This window comes from Rousettus aegyptiacus, unplaced genomic scaffold (genome assembly GCF_014176215.1).
Source record: "Rousettus aegyptiacus isolate mRouAeg1 unplaced genomic scaffold, mRouAeg1.p scaffold_m13_p_11, whole genome shotgun sequence".
Classification (NCBI taxonomy): Eukaryota; Metazoa; Chordata; class Mammalia; order Chiroptera; family Pteropodidae; genus Rousettus; species Rousettus aegyptiacus.
In genome coordinates, this window is record NW_023416286.1 from 84395203 (window position 1) to 84412140 (window position 16938).

General features: G+C 38.5%; 1 long non-coding RNA gene across 1 annotated transcript; it reads left to right on the plus strand.

Moving 5' to 3' along the window:
* Positions 1-6: 6 nt before the first annotated feature.
* On the plus strand, positions 7-13928 carry LOC118609394. The gene is made up of 2 exons (XR_004953410.1): positions 7-1612; positions 13338-13928. It is a non-coding gene; the product is annotated as an uncharacterized LOC118609394 (long non-coding RNA).
* The last annotated feature ends 3010 nt before the right edge of the window (positions 13929-16938 follow it).

The window sequence follows — 16938 nt, forward strand, 5'->3', positions numbered from 1 at the left end:
GCTCTCCAGAAAGATTAGGGGTGGATTGGAATTTGAATAGGAGAAAGATTTCTCTGAGAAGCCTTCCCTTAGCCCCACATGGGCCAGCTTTCTTTGTGATATTCTCTCCAAGAACCACTTCTCATATCACGGCACTCAGCTCAGTCTAGATGATTCCGTTTCATTTTTATGATATTTGCTTTAATGTCTTTCTTCTTCCTGTTAGACTATAATTACCAGGAGAAAAAAAAAATTCTTTTGGTTCATTATCATGCCCCTGAGTACCTAGCATAGAAATTGGCTCATAGAAGCTCAATAAATACTCGATGAATGAATGCAACATTTGTCTTCTACCTTTTGGGAGACTGATCCCCAGTTATACACGTGGTCATAACTGTGAAATGGCTGTTAGGTGTTTGACCTATGAGTGTACTGTAGATGACTTAAGAGCTAGGAGATAAAGAGAAGGATGGAATTTGCTGAGGAAAAGCCTCAGAGGAGGAGCTGGAGTCCTCTCGTGATGTTGCCCAAGGCAGATGGCCTTCGCTCAACCTTTTCTCCACTCTACCCTTCAACGCACTGAATGCTTTCTGTCTCTTGAACATGACATGTTCTCACTTGTTTCCAGGTCTTCACACACACTATTTCTTCTGCCCCAACGGATATGGTATCACCTGTTTTTGTAAAGTTTTATCAAAACACAGCTATGCCCATTTATTTACATAGTGCCTACAGCTGTGTTTTTGCTGCAATGGCAGCATAGTTGTGATAGCGAGCTTATAGCCCATAAATCCTAAAATATTTACTATCTGGCTCTTTCCAGAAAATAAGTTGCCAGCAACTCTTCCAGATTTATTTTACGACTCTGAGGAAATACAGTGTGTATACAAGATCAAGTTAAATGGTACAGTAATAAGGCAATCGGCCAAATCCAGAATTTGGCACATTCTACCCCAGATTCTTCAACAAATCAGTGGCATTAAAAAAAAGAGGGGGAGGGATCTTATAGTACACAAGAGACTTAACAAACACAAAGAGATAATTAAATGGGTAGAAATTGCCAAAATACAAAACAGTTGGGAATGAGTGGTAGGACCTTGATGAATTCTAATGCGTATTTTTTTAAAATGTCACAGACCCAAAAAAAAAAAAAACATGTTGCCTGCCTGGATTTCATTAGACACAGTAACTTGTGAGCTCTCGTGTGGATGATGAATGGTCCTTAATGTAGTTGATTATTATTATCCATTTATTTTTCAAGCTTCTTCAAATTAAATGTCTGTGATTTTATTGTATTAGTTACTAATAGGTCTATTTATCACTTCCAGGCCTTATGGAATTTCATCCCCTTGGATTTCTTTTGACTTGCAATACCAGTGTTTTACCCCCGATGAATGCTAGTAGGTGTTTTCCAAGATTAATCATGTGTCATGACTGTCTGCCCACACATTTCTAGCCTTGTTAGTTCCAAATGTACTATGTTTCTATTTTCTTTTTTGAAAACGCCTTGTTTAATACTATCGGCAAAGTTTAATAATTGAATCCTTTATTTGTTCTTCCTTAGAACTAATGAGAATATTAAATGAAAAATTTCAATAGTAACCAGAAGCTGCCCAGCTCAGTCTTTGACTAGGTGGGTATATAATCTTAGTAAAGTTATTTAATCTGTAGCTACTTCTCCATTTTTGTACTTTTCTCCATTGCTTTGTTCTTTCCACTTATTTTATTTATTACCTTAAGTGCGATTATTTATGAGGCAGCTATTTCCTCTTTTTTCTAAGAATGAGTGTCAGTCACAAAATGGCCAAGTTGATTTATCTTTTTCTTAAAAATATTTTTTTTGGGTTTGTTTTCTCTAAGTAAATATTACATGAGGGAGTCACATGGAGTTCTTACACGAATTTGTTTCTTTGGTTTTGCTATTGTCAATTTAGCCACATTGTGAAATTCAATAAAATTGAAAAATTTGTAAAATTAAAATAGTATAATAAAATATGTAAAGTACCCCTCCTTATATATTTCTTCTTCAAAAAACCTTAGGATATATGTTACATAAAATTATAAAAGATAAATGAAAGTTCATCATATAATCATCAAAATATGTATACAATTACAAATGACACATCTATAAAAAGATGCTTAAACAACCCCTTTAAAAACTGAGGGACAAAGAACCAAGAACGTAATAGAAAAATGGGGAAAAGACACAACGGTAATTCACCAAAAAGATATAAAAATAGCCCATTACATACAAAAAATGTTCAATAATATTTCTACCAGTCAAAATAGAGAAATTCAAATTAAAACAACAGTGAGATACAGGTTGTCACCTATGTAATTGATGACATTAAAATGTATGACAGCATATTTCATTGGCCGGCCTATGGGAAACAGGCACTCATACAGGCCAGGGAGGATGTAAACTAGCACGATAATTTCGGTGGTGATTTTGGAATATCTAACAAAATTATGTAGTCGCTTGCCTTTCAATCAAATAATCTCACCTCTAGAGAATTTACCTTGATAATATGTCTTTGACAATATGAAAATAAACATAAACACAGTTATTCATTTCAGCATTATTTATAGCGGCAAAAATTTGAAACAACCTAAGTGCCCACACACCAAAGAGTGGTTGAATAACTATGGTATGTCCACATGATGAAGAACTATGTAGCTGTAAAAAAATAAAAAATAATAATAATAAAAAAAGATCTTTATTAATTTATATGGTTTAATTTCCGGGATATACTCTTAGGTGAAAAAAGCTAAGTACAAAAGAGTATCATAGAATATACACTATAGTATAAGAAAATATACATATGTCTTCTCATTTGTGCCTTGTCATGCTCTAGAGATGACACAGGAAGGATAAACCAGGACAAAGGACACTGGTTGCCTGAAGAAAGTGGGCAGAGACTGCATGGAAGGGATGGGAGAATGGGAACAGGGCAGAAAGACTCTGTTCTGAGTATAACTTTTTTTTAAAGGAGTTCTGACTTTTAGAATCATAGTAATTCCGTTAGTAATGTTAGTCATACTCAGTAAATACTTAAAATGAATCAAGACATAGAGGAAACCAAAAATGGAATACATACAGAGACGAGTTTGGAAAACTGATTATATATCATAAGACTAAAGACAAAAAAAAACCTACACAAATACTGTTATTAAATTTATTTTTCACAGGATATTGATTAGCAATCAATAACTTTTTTATGTGTATTCTAGAATTGAACAAATAAATAAATATATTGTGGATAATGAGAGCCCAGTTTCTCACTGCTGGAGAAAGGAGTCAGGCGGGTGAGGAGGAGTCAGGAGGTGGTGGTTTGGAATCAGAGGGATCAGTGTGAACACGTGGTCTTAAACATATTTAGAGCTACAGACAGAGGAAAAGATATAGGTGAGTGTGTGTGGGCTGCATGCATGTGTATACAGGCATATATTTCTTATGTCTTTTCTCTACTCGAGCCTAGAAACGGTGACACCTCAGCGCTGAGCCCACCCGGCACTCAGATTTTGGTTTTGTTTTAAAACCATTCTCCAATACAAGGATGCAAGTCTCCTTGGCTTGTTCAAGGACTGAGGCAAGAAAAATATAAGTGGAGCCTGAAACATATTGTGGTGCCAGAAAGTAAGGAAATGCTCAAACACAGGTGGGGGCAAGCGTGAGGGAGACAGATCATTCATTGAATACATCATTACTTCGTTTATTCAACAAATATTTACCAAGCATTCATGATAACCCTGGCACTGTGTTAAATCACGAGGATGAATCAGACTTAGGGGCAAAAACATGATAGTCTATGTTCTCAATGGGTCTCTCGTCCAATAGAGTGTGGCAGATGTGTAAACATGCGTTTTAAAGTGCCATGGTATATGCACCATGATAACTAACTGTACGAGGTACATTGAGGCACAAGGAAGGTCAAGTAATTCTACTGAAATTATTGAGAAAGACATTATAGAGAAACTATCAATTGGAGCTAAGCAGAAAATATCATCTAGCAACAGCTTGAACAACAAACAAAAGGGAGGTTTGATTGTGAGCAGGGGGAACAATTAGGGACAATCGCAAGAGTTCAGGCTGGTGACAACAAGATCTGGAGCAGCTGAATGGAGAGCACTCAGAATTGCGCAGGGCTCGTAGGAAGGGCTGAGAAAATATGTATTAAATATGTGAAACAGGGGACTAATAGAGACAATAAATGTTAAAGTAAATGTGACAGGAATTAATTATTTATTCATTTAACAAATATTTATTGTTTACCTGCTAAATGTCAAATACCATTCTATGAGAAGATAGTTAATGAAACAGAGTCTGCTTTTGAGAAATTTAGACTCTAATGGGGAAGAGAGAATAAACAAATAGACAAATAAGTGTAAGTCAGGTCTGTATAAGCGCTAGGAAGAAAAATGAAGCTTGATCGGTGCACCAGAGGATAGTGGGGGAGTGGGCTGCTTTTCTTTGTTTTATTTTTTATTTTATTTTTTTATTATTATTTTTTATGTCAGGTAGTCAGGGAAGGCTCCTGTGACAGCACTTCATATAAGCAGAGAGCTGAATGAAGGAAGCAGGGAGCCATATGAGTGTCTGGGAGAAGAAAGGTCCAAGTGGAAGTGAGAAGCTAGCGTTTCTGGCAGAGAGAGAGAGAGAGGCAGCAGATGAAGGTAGAGAGGAAGAACGCGATGGGATGATCTTGGGTAGATTGTGGTGGGATGTCTTTCCAGGAGCACAGGGGTCCCATAGTTCCTGTGTGCGGATATAGGAGGGCAGTCCCATGAGCTTCCCCCTAATGGGGGCCGATGGCTGAGACGGTGTCTCCAGGAGCACACAGGGCTCCGTAGCCCGAGACCTCTGAGGAAAGGGAAGACTCGAGAGTGACTCCACTAATTCTCCATTGATGGATTATGGGATTAAACACACACACACACACACACACAAATATACACATAAAAAAGGAAATCCTGCCACTTGCGACAACATGGATGGAGCTTGAGGACGTTATGCTTAGTGAGATGTCAGACAGTGAAAGACAAATACTATATGATCTCACTTATATGTGAAATCTAAAAAAAGTGGTGGTTACCGGGGGTGGTGAGTGGGTGGGGAGCGGGTAAAGGTGGTGAAAAGGTACAGACTTCCAGTGCTGCAGATGTGATGTGCAGGATAGAACTGTAGTTCACAGTACTATACTGTATATTAAAAGTTGCTAAAAGAGTAGATCTTAAAAGCTTTCATCACAAGAAAAAAAATATTCGTAATCATGTACAGTGATGGATGTTAACTAAAGTTGTGGTAATGAGTTCACAATACATACGTCAGTCATATCATCATGTCGTGGACCTAAAATAAATACAATATTATATGTCAATTACATCTAAATCTTTTTTTTTTTTTAAAGTGACCCTGAGTCTTCTCTGTTAGATTCCTAGTGCCATCCAACCAGATGAGATCTACGGAATAGGAAAAGCAGAGGTGGCAAATGATTTCAGCTGGGATATGCTGCGTGTGAGGTTTCTAGGGAACAGCCAAGAAGTAACGTTTAGTGGGTGGTTTATTTAGGAATCTACAGTTTAGGAGAGACTTCGATGTTGAAAGGAGAGCCGTGTACTTATTCGTGGTAATAATATCATGTGAGTTGATGTGGTCCCATGAGAGGGGTGAAGGGAGAAGAGAATCGGTGTCGGCACCTGAAGGTTACCAACATTTTAAGTAATAAATGAGTCTGAAAAACAAGATTGATAGGAATGCTTGGAGGTAAGAGGAGAAATAATAGAAGTGGAATATCATAGAAGTAAAAAAAAAGAGAGAGAAAGAGATTTTTCAAGAAGACAAGAATAGTCAACACTGTCCGATGCGGAAGTGCCAAAGGGAAGGAGGGAACATACATACATTGGGCTTTGATGCTTTTTTCAAGAAACTTTGCTGTAGAGGGAAGATGTAGAGGTGCTGGTGGTGGGGGATCCCGGCAATTGAGGAGAGGCGTTTCCTGCTTGTGTTTTCGTTTGAAGGGTTTTTGAAACTCGAGAAGTTTGTAGGCTTTGGGGAAGCATTCTTTAAGAGGAAGCTGAAAATCTAGGAGCGAGAGGAAATAGCTAACTGAGCAAACTCTCACAGGGGAAAGTGGGAACAAGAACGTTCCTCTCAGAAGACCGGTTTACAAGTGAGAATGCCCACCTTTTTTTGACCGATAATGATCTTGTCATTATTTAAAAGTTTGATGGTTCATAAATTGTGAGGTTTTTTGAATTATTTTATTTTTGAAAAATATTACATTAAAATATCTTGATTATGAAGGTTTTTGGTGCTCCTTACACTTTGTAGTGGGAGTAAGTGTCCCATTTACCTCACCCTGGTCCCAGCCCTCTTTGACCTGGACACACACCGTATCCACCAATGAAAATGTTGTTAGGATATTAATCACTCTGGAAAGAGGTTAACTCCAGAACAAACATTGAGGACTAGGACTCAGGGAGAGATAGAAGCTTTCTGACACTCAGGGGTTGGATATAGGCCTGGATTCTAGGAAGGCAGAAATGCTCAAGACTTCCCTTCAAGGACACTATACAGAATGGCACCCATAAGGGACTCCCCGCACTGATGGGCTTAGCTTTGAACGTAAGAACATACGATAATAGCCATTAGCTGTGCACTAAGTCATTCGTCTATGCTCTAACCCTTATAGCTCAGTAACGTCTTCTTTCTACTAGTGACAAACTGTTTACTGCCAGCAAAAATATCCCAGACTCTTGCTAATGATCTTACATGATTACCAAATTATGAACCCGTGCAGTACATTTCCTTATTTGAGTACATTTCTTTCTTGAAGTCACATAGCACAATTTATATCCTTCTTCTTGTGATAGCTTTTTCTCTAACTCCAATATATTCATATAATAGATTTATGAGTTTCATATCTTTACTGCTTTTCTAACAGTATAAAGTGCTACCCACACAGTTGATTGACATCGTTTTTATTTCTTGTTGAAACCTCACTTAATTCTCTATTGCTGCTGGTTTACAGTTTTCACTGATGATAAAGAAAGAATAAGAAATACACTTGTGAGTATCAGAGTTCACAACATTATAAAAATAGCTACTTGATGGCTAAATGACCCACTACCCAGTCACGTAAATGTAAGCAATTGTTTTGTCAAGTATTGGCAAAGAAATAGACATCTATTCAAACTCTCCTTGCCAGTGGTGTGACGGTAAACATTTAATTGGATCTCTAGAAAATAAAAAAGCCCAAATTTTTTTGTATTAACTGATTTCTACGGTACAAATACTCTTAGCATGATTGACTTAAAGCCACCAACCTAACGTCACTGAATGTAGTAGTGGGAAAGAGTTGCTCAGGATCACACTATCGTATATTTACCCATAGAGATACAATGAATGTAAATAATCTAGAGTAGAAGTAGTTGTAAAATAGTGCGAAAGTGATGAATTTCGAGGACTCGTTGCTTTTAAAAACGTATTTAATTCAAAGCCTACCCAATTTAAGTTTTAATTTTGTCTTGTAAAATTCCCAAAACATGAACAGTCAGCTTTCGCGAGCCTGTGTGATACGGCTCTAGCTCACTACAGCCCCTTACTAACCTTAGTGAAAATCAGGGGATCATAAGGAAAAAGACCAGAGGCATGAAACTCCCGATTTATGGGATTAGCAGGAGCTCTGAAGGACGATGCCTGCCTGTATTGAAGGAACAGCAACAACAACAACAACAACAAATCCTGGGAGACTCGGGAAAATAAGCCTTTAATGAAAAGGTATGAGGGTCAAATATGTTATCGTGACTCTCTTATCCTCAGAAAAACTCATGATGCTTTGACTCATCTAATTTTGTGCTGTACAAGTGGGGCCACGCTGTTGGAGTTGCCTGACTCCACTACTCTCCTAGGAAACTTTGTTTAGGCACTTGAAATGTTTTTCCTCTCTAGGTTTATAAAAACCAAGGATCCCACTCCGGCTTTGGAAAATGGGGACCCATCGTCAAGGTGGTCAGACTCAAAACTAATACAGGGAGTTGTTATTTGCAGAGTAACGCCTCTAGGATCGAAATTCCGTTTAGAAGAGTAAATTGGCATGCTCGCATTGGGGGTAAAAATCCCATTGTCCCAGTCTTGTCAAAGTCGGAGAAATTTAGAAGAATGTCTATGTATTATCTCTGGTATACATTCCTTCCAAATGGACCATATTCTAGACCCACATTCTCAATCTTTAGATCAGTCCCCTCAGGATTGAAAGGCCTGGACCGAGGACATATCCAAATTCTAATTATTGAGAAGATGCTCCCCCAGGAGAGAGGCAAGGGAGGCAACTACTTAATGCTGCTCCTGAGCTCCAGCCCGGCACAGCTGGAGGGAAGTGGGGAACGAAGACTTGGAAATGCAATCTGGAAACTGTAGCCATCTCTATTCTCAGGGACAGGGCATAACCTGTAATGCAGCTTTTTCATGAAACTAGTTATTATTCATTATTATTTCCTATTTATGTGCTACTTGGTGAAGGTCCATTCTTTGAGCAAATTACATGTTGATGGCTTCTCTGTTCTGGCTATGACATCCGCCCATCGACCCAAACATTTTTGGCACAGGGAAGTGGTTTGCCACTGATCTTTTGGAGAGGAGACACTTCCTGAGTGCTTCCACTCTGCTTAGGGGTTCTGAGTAAGATTTCGATGGTAAAAGAGTTTTCTGGGCTCAAAAATCGAGTTTGTAAAGCTCTAGTAAGAGAGAAAAAGAGGTTGTACTTGTGTTACCTGACAAAAGAATTAATCTGGAAGCCTCGGAAAGTTGCCGTTGGAATTTAGACTATGATACCAGCCAGTGGTTTAAAGCTAAAGAAGATGTGAAAAAAGCCCTTGGCACTAAATTGAAGATTGTTGTCCTGATATTATTCTTACTCAAGGACTATTGATTTTTTTTTTCCTACAAAATCAAGCTTTTTAAAAATGTTGTGTTAAGGATGAAACCATATTCAGTGACAAATGGACTGCATAAACTATCTTCATGGAGCCTTATCAAAGCTTTTCACATGGCGCTTGGATGGCTTGTTTTGATGGGCAGAATGGAGCCCTGCACCCTTATCTAGCTTCATTATTATGGATATGAACATGGTTCTGAGACTCTCACAAAAGGAGATTTTTGTAAAATACAGCCTGATAAATACTCCATTCAAGAGAGCTGAAGAATGTTTTATTCCACTGTACTGTAGTTTAAAGATACCTGACCTGAGTTTCTGTAGAAAGTTGTTTTTATAGGGAGAATATTTAGGTTACAATCCTTGACTATTACTCTCCCTCCTTCTCTTTCTCTCCGTCGGGTTAAAGTGCAGCCTGCCCCCAACCCCCGTCCCCCACCCCCCACCCACCTTGACCCCCCACCCCCCACCCCTGCTCCCCGCCCCCCACCTTTCGTTGTCTAGAAAAACCTAGAATGGAAGACATGGATTGGGAAAGAGGGAATCGAGAACTCTGCCAACTTCTGGAAAAGCTCACTTTGTCACTATATTAATTCAGATGAGTCCAACTCACTTAGGAAAAAAAAAAAAAAAAAAAAGAGTAGTTTTAGATCAGTAACCCCACAGTGCTGCATTTTCTCCCACTGAGGCTCCTGTCTGTGAGTTATTCTTGTCTGTTTTGTTTTTGTTTTTGTTTTTTTCACAACTCAAAAGTTAAACAGGACTTAACTTGTAGGTCAGTCAAGAAGGAAACCTGTCCTTGGGGTGAGCAACATCAGACTTTGATTTAATAACAAGGGCGTTCACTGCAGGCTGGACATTATTGTGCTAAGATTATCTGGTTTATTTCCTCCAACATCTCCCATGAAGGAAATCTAATTATCCCAAGTTCTTAGATTAGGAAATTGAAGTTTAGAGAGATTACATGACTTACCCAAGGTCACCCAGCTAGTAAATGGTACGAGAAGGATACGGAGCCAGGCAGAAGGGTCCAGGGCTTGAGCACTTAACAGCATACCACCATTTGACGAGAGAGTCGAAGGAAGTGGCAGGGAGGTAACTGCAGTAGGGCCTCAGTGCAGGCATTGAGAGGCAACAACAGGCAACAAGCAATCGTTCTTTTCCTGGCACGGGCCATTTTGGGCCTTGCTTTTTTAGCATCGTCGTTGTGGGAACATCCAAACTTGCAAAAAAAAAAAAATTTAAAGAGTTTATTAGCATTTATTTGAGCCAGAAAGAGGACATGATTGGAAGCAAGATCTCAACCATCTGAGCAACCTGCTTCCCAGAACAACAGTGCGTTGTTTCTTTTATGTTTGGATTTAAAGGAGGTACTGTGAGGAAGATTACGTGAACGTGGGAGAAAGCGAAGCAGGGAAATCTGTATGATTGGACCATGAGCTGGTTAAGATTATGTGCTCTTTTGAGGGTAGTTAAGTTTGAGGGGTCCAAAAAAGAGGCATTTCAAAGGTGCGTTGACCTAGATGCACAAAAACAATGGGCGTGACTTACTGCAGGTAAGGATAACCTCTTACTAGAAAAGTTATAGACCTGAAGTGTCACTACCCACCATGTAAGGGAGTAAGGAATTTATGATCAGATCACCCTATGAGGTTAGGTTTATTAAAAAGCCCCTTTTTTATCTACGGAATTTGTCTGTGCCTCAGACTTTGTTTTCCTACCTAATGCAAAAATTTCTACATCTCTACAATTTTATGTGCCTTCATAATAATTAGATAATGTCCAATTTGAATAAGTCAAGTATAGCTAAATAGAAAGGGAAAGGAAGAAGACGGATAGAATAGAGTTTTTAAATTTGGAGGACAAGACGGAAAGGATTGTAGAGAACAAAGTAGGAATGGGAAGACAAACAGAAATTATGAGACAACAGCAGCAATTGGAGTGAAGTTAACTCTTAACTCAATTATAAAAATGCATGCGCTGGCCTGGATTCTGCTCACTTCTTTCTTTCTCTTCTTCCTTCGCTTCCTTCTCTGTTTTGTCATGAAGCTTTTTGGAGTCTTAGGATCATAAACATCAAGGCATCTCAATTATAGTAGTAATTTGTAAGGATACCGAAGAAAATAAGAAAAGGCGAGGAAATAAGGAAGGAAGGAAAAACAGGAAAGGGTCCAGCCTCGAACTCACCAGGCCTTGAGGGTAACAGACCTTCGCTCACAAATTCAGACCTCTGGGGGAGCTGGGACCGCATTCGGTACTGGGTAGCATGTCGCTGTTTGCCCCCCTCATAAACAGGCCTCAGTGTGTCTGTGTCACGGCTGCCTCTTCTCTCGCTACCCCTGATTCTTCTTCCTCCCTACTTCATGGCTTTTTCTTGCTCTTGACTCTCCATTTTTTCACAGCCTTTGAAAACCATCCCAGGAAGTCTAGTTTATTCATCTTTTGATTCTAAGAATATTTAGCTTGGATGAGACACCTCTCTTGTGGGTTCCCTTGACACTCATTTTTTTTTACGTACCGAATATTTTTTAGAACATCCGGTCAGTTCACAAGAATCCCATTAACTGTCATTTTTACCCCCATAAATGTGGACCCGACAGTCAGTTTTAATATGTTCCCACTTCCCCATCATCCAGCTCAGTCCCAAGACCAGCCAATCAGAGTTTTTTCTCTGGCAATTTGAACTAGTAACCAAGAGAATGAGTCACTTTCTCCAGGTGGCTGGGCCTTTAGCTCATGTCTGTCCCTGTTCCTTGCCGATTCATGTTTTATCCTACTTTGCTCCAACCCAGACAGAATTCAGCTTTCTCGATGGTTTCCATTAAAATATCTCATCGTTCCAAGTATTTTATAATTTTTAGAGTCTCTTCCGTAAATATGAAGAGAAGAGGTGTCATTCTGTCTCTCCTCTCGCTCTCTTTTTCCAGAGTCACACTCATTCTTCCCCTGGGTTTCTGCGTCGCAGTGCAATCATCTTATACAACTTCAGCAGGCCCTGAGGGCTCACCCACTAAACCAATCAGCTTACCAAAGCTCTGCTTACTTCCCAACTAGATATTTCTCAGGGGAATTCTGGTCAATTAATTATCTTCTTCAGAGAGGTTTGTACTTGGAAGCTGTGGGCCGCTTTATAACAGCACAGCGATTGGTGAGCAAAGCAGTCAGTCTTTGGGAAGAGATAAAGAGAAGCAGAGAGGAGAGTCAGAAAGAGAACACTTTGTGGGTACGTTTGGCGGGTAGATGATGACTATCCAATGCCTGGTCCTTGTTCTCTGTAAAGTCAGGCTGCGTTCCTCTCCTTGTCCTGTGGAATAGCCCGTTACCTAAAAATTCCTATTTAAACCTAGATTAGCTAGGCTATGTAGTTCCTTGTCACCCAATAACCCAAATTAATATATTCCGCTGCCAAAAAATTAGCACTTTTTATTACCACTGCACTTCTCTGTGCTCTCCACTTGAATAAAAGTTTCTTAAGGGTAAGGACTGTGTCTGTCTTGCTCTCTCTTTTATTTGCAACACTTAGCATGTTCCTTGGACATTTAACCAATATATCTGGAATGACCATGCAGTTTTTGACTGCCAGCTGTGTGCTGTGCACTGTTTTCTGCACTATGAGCATAAAGATGAATCACATGATTCTTGACCTCACACTGCTTAGAGTCTAGATTACACCCAGATCAGTCCAATTACTTCTACTTTAATTGTCCTTTGTCTTAGGGATGCCTTTGGTCTTTGGTGAAGGGGGCAGTGTTGGCTCAAGTGACCAAATCTCACAAGGGGCAGGAATAAAACGGGGCCTTGGGGACAGCTGGAACAGGGACAACTGTGGCCAAGACTCTTTTCCCTCTCTTGTCTCTATAGGTCGGCTTCACCATGTCACACTTCTTTTTCCGAGAATGGATGGAATAGCAACCACCAGTAGTTTTTATACTTACTTTATTCCAGCTTTATCATGATTTTCCATGGTTCCAATTTGAAAAATCCTGGGGAAGCCTGCTAATTTGTTTGGTGTGTGTTAGCTGTACTTCTTTGGGCCAGCCACTGTGGAGGGAAGACAATGGGATTATTTCAGTTTGGATTTCCATCCCTATACCAATAATGACTAGCAGGATCTGTAGAACGGTGGCAGCTTACTCATTTAGCTCTATGGATTGAGCACAGCCAGAAAGAGGGTATGTGCTGTTCCTGGCAGGCAAAATAATACGTCTGCCCACTCCATCCCTTTATCCTCATCAACATTCATCAACTCCTTTCCCTGACATTATTTAACAAATATCTGTTAAATGCTCATTCAGTGCAAAGCATTGTGTGGTGCTCTTAGACTAAGCCTTTACATTTTATACATCAAAATTAATTTTTCTAAAGAAAAATAAATTTCTTAATCCTTATAATCATAACCCAATTTTTCCTACATTTATTTTTCAGAGTCACAGCACAGTGAAACCTTCAAGCACGGGTTTATTCGGACCATCCCAGAGTGCACGAATCAGGCGATTGTATCTTGCGTTCCTATCTTTGCCATCCCTAATCTGTCAGGCAGTCCTGAATCTATACCATCAGGCTTGTTTGTTCTACTTCTCTATCCTTTTATCATGGTTCCATTAACTCACATCCAAGGATGTCAAGAGAATAAATAGCCCAATAAAACAAAAGAATACACTTCAAGATTTAAAAAGAAAGAAACATACAAGAAATACATAAATCATCCTCTATGACAATAGCCCAGAAGATTGCATGGGAGGATCTTAGTGTTTTCTGTAGAAGAAAAGAAAAATGGAATTTCCATTCCTTGCATTAGCATTTGACAGCTGTAGTTATTGTATATTGGGCACCAAAAAGGAGGGATGAGCGTTACGAATAATTTTGCCTGAAATAAGCACCTGAAGGAAGACCACACGTTTTCTCTGGTGATCATCTTACAATCACGGATAACTTAAACATAATTATAACCTACTCTTTGTCTAAGAAATTCGTAATCATGACCATTTCCTCATAAAATGGTCCCTTGCAACATGAGCTTGGCCTGCCGACTTCCTATCGCTTAATGTCACACGAGGTAATGGAGACTCATGTCTCAGTGAACTCTTCTCAGATAAACAGAAGGCACTTATCCGAGAGTAATAAGTACCTGGCACACAGGTTGCTAAGAGCGCAAATAAAGATAAATTTGTTAGCCTAATCTAGATCTAGATCTCAAATTCATCTAATGTTATCTGACATTAGATCCTCTAGATCTCAAATTCATCTAATGTTATCTGACATTTGGCACTTTCTCCATCTAAACCGAAAGACTCCTCTTTGATCAGGGGCCTGTCACTCTTTTTCAGGAAGTAATTGTAATTTTGCCTCCTGGTGCTTACCTGCTGCTTCAGTAGGGTACATTGTGATTTCCAAGTTTAGCACCCAAACTCAAGAAGAATATAATTTTAAGTCATTCTAAATCAAATATTTGGTTCCTAGAGTTAATACTAATGTAAGGCTAAGCCTAACATCAAAGGGGAACTTTTAAAAAATTCTCTACATGACTTGAATTAGAAACAAATTGTATTAGCATTTTTAAATGCACTTTAGAAATCTCTTAATTTAAGTTCATAGTTTTACAGTGGAGAAAACTTAGACTACAAGAAGTCATTTCCCCAAGGTCACACAGATCTTAGGGACAGAGTGAATGCTAACTTACTCTAGAACATCATTTTGTTTTACCTTAATTACGGAGAAAGTAAAACTATTTAACTGTTCAAAATATGTTTCCTAATTTTTAATATGTTTAGTTATGACAAAGATTTTTTTTTCTGTCAATAGAAAGCTGGATTGATGAGCAGCCAGCAATATAGATTCTGCCTCTTCTATAGATTCACAGGTTAGTAATTACCGTACCTTTCTAGGAAATAAAGAGAGGGAAAGATGCAGAAAAAACCTGCCCCAATCCCCCCATTAGGTAAGAATAGACGTAGACTACTGATATTCCTACTCCCGTTGCTTTATTATTATTTATCATTATTTAACCTCTGATGCCTTCCCAGAGCAAGCTCTGAAATGCAGTTTGCAGCTCTTAGGAATCTAGTCTCTTTGTCTGACCAAAGCCTGTCTGAAAGCCCGGAGTTTGGAAGCAGCAGCTTGCTGAAAGATAAGACTGGAATAAAAGCTCTTCCTTGTCACTCCCGATGGAACCTAACCTGGTCCCCTGGCAAGATGGCTTTTCAGTAGCACAGAACAGTAATCAAACCTAGTACGCCTCAAACCCCAAAGTCCAAAGGGCTGTGTGATCATCGTGCTCTTTGCAAATCTTTCTGAGCTTGTCAATTTTCCTCGTTCACCATTTTGGCCAGCTGCTGAATCTCTCTCCTTTCTGGCTCTGCCTTCCTTCTCCACAAGATCACCATTAAGTATGATGTTAGCTGTGAGTTTTCATGAGTGGCTTTTTTGAGTTTGAGAGAGTTCTCTTCTATTTTTAATTTATTGAGTATTTTTCTCATGAAAGGAAATTGGATTTTGTCAAAGGTTTTTTCTGTGTCTGTTGAGATGATCATGTGGTTGTTTTCCTTTCCTTTTATTAATGTGGTATATCACCTTGATTGATTTTTGTATGTTGAACTACTTGGCCTAAAACTTATTTTATCCATGCATTCCTGGAATAAAACTTATTTGGTCATGGTGTATAATCTTTTTTATATGTTGCAAGACTTGATCTGCTAGTATTGTCTTGAGGATTTTTGCATCTGTATTCATAAGAGATATTGGTCTGTAGTTTTCTTGTGATATTTTTGTCGAGTTTTGGTATCTGATAATAACACTGGCCTCATAGAATGAGTTAGGCAGTGTTGCCTCTTCTTCTATTTTTAGAAGAATTTGTGAAGGCTCGATAATAATTCTTTTTTAAACATTTGATAGAATTCACCAGAAATAATTTATTTTATACATTTAAATGGTATGATATTAGAACAATGTTATTTTCGCTTGTACCTCTTTGACGAGTAACAAGGTTAAACATTTTTATATATGTTTGCTTGCTAATTATCTGTTGGTATATATTATTTGTTTATATCCTTTGCTCATTTTTATACTAGGGTCTCAGTGTTTTTCTTATCTATTCTAATGAGCTTTTTAAATAGTAACCCTCATATCATTATTTTTAATCTAGTAATTTTTTATTGTCCAGAAGTATTCTTGTATTTTAGGCACAGGAAGGATAAATTAGGTTTTAAAAACACTTCTGTTTATAGTAATTTTCTCACAATTTTACCCTGGTGGTACACAAAACTATGCTATATTTAAAAGGGAAACAGGAGGTCACAAATATAATTAAAAATAAGATTATGTTCTATGATGCCCAGACCAATTTTTATAAATTTATTTTTTTGAATATTTATTTGTTTTTACTATACCAAGTTAGGTATGTATATTAGATATATTGGATCCAAAAGGTTTTATCCTGTCTCTGAATTTTTGCTGATGGTTCCATTTAGTGAATTTGACTTACTGAGTATCATGGCTACATGCTCAGTTCAACCCCAAATTTAAATTCCTCTGACTTTTTTTTTTTAACCTAAGACGACATAAAATGGGACTCAAACAATTTAACAATATGTACATTAAAAAATTAGTTCTGTTCACCATGCTAATGAAGAGCTCATGAAGAGGACTTATGAGACCTCTATGATGTCAAACGTTTGATTAGGAAAACAAGTTGATAGTAGGTCTAGAGGATTTCAAGCTAAGATATTCCCTACAGCCCTATTACAATGCTTGGACATCCCCCATTAGAAATATACTATATATTTCCATTTAGAAATATTTATAATAGTTAAGTGTATATGCACTGGTTAATATACTCCCATATAATTCTGCAGATTAGCCAAGAGTGCTGAGGAATAAAGACATCAATGTACGTTCTATTCAGATTCAGGGATGTCTCACAAAAGGGAGTAGGCCACCTGACATCATCACCACACAAACATCTGAACCTACGGAGGCTATGAGGATTACTCTATTAGTCTCCACCTGACACTCCCTCTTGGCTGTAAGG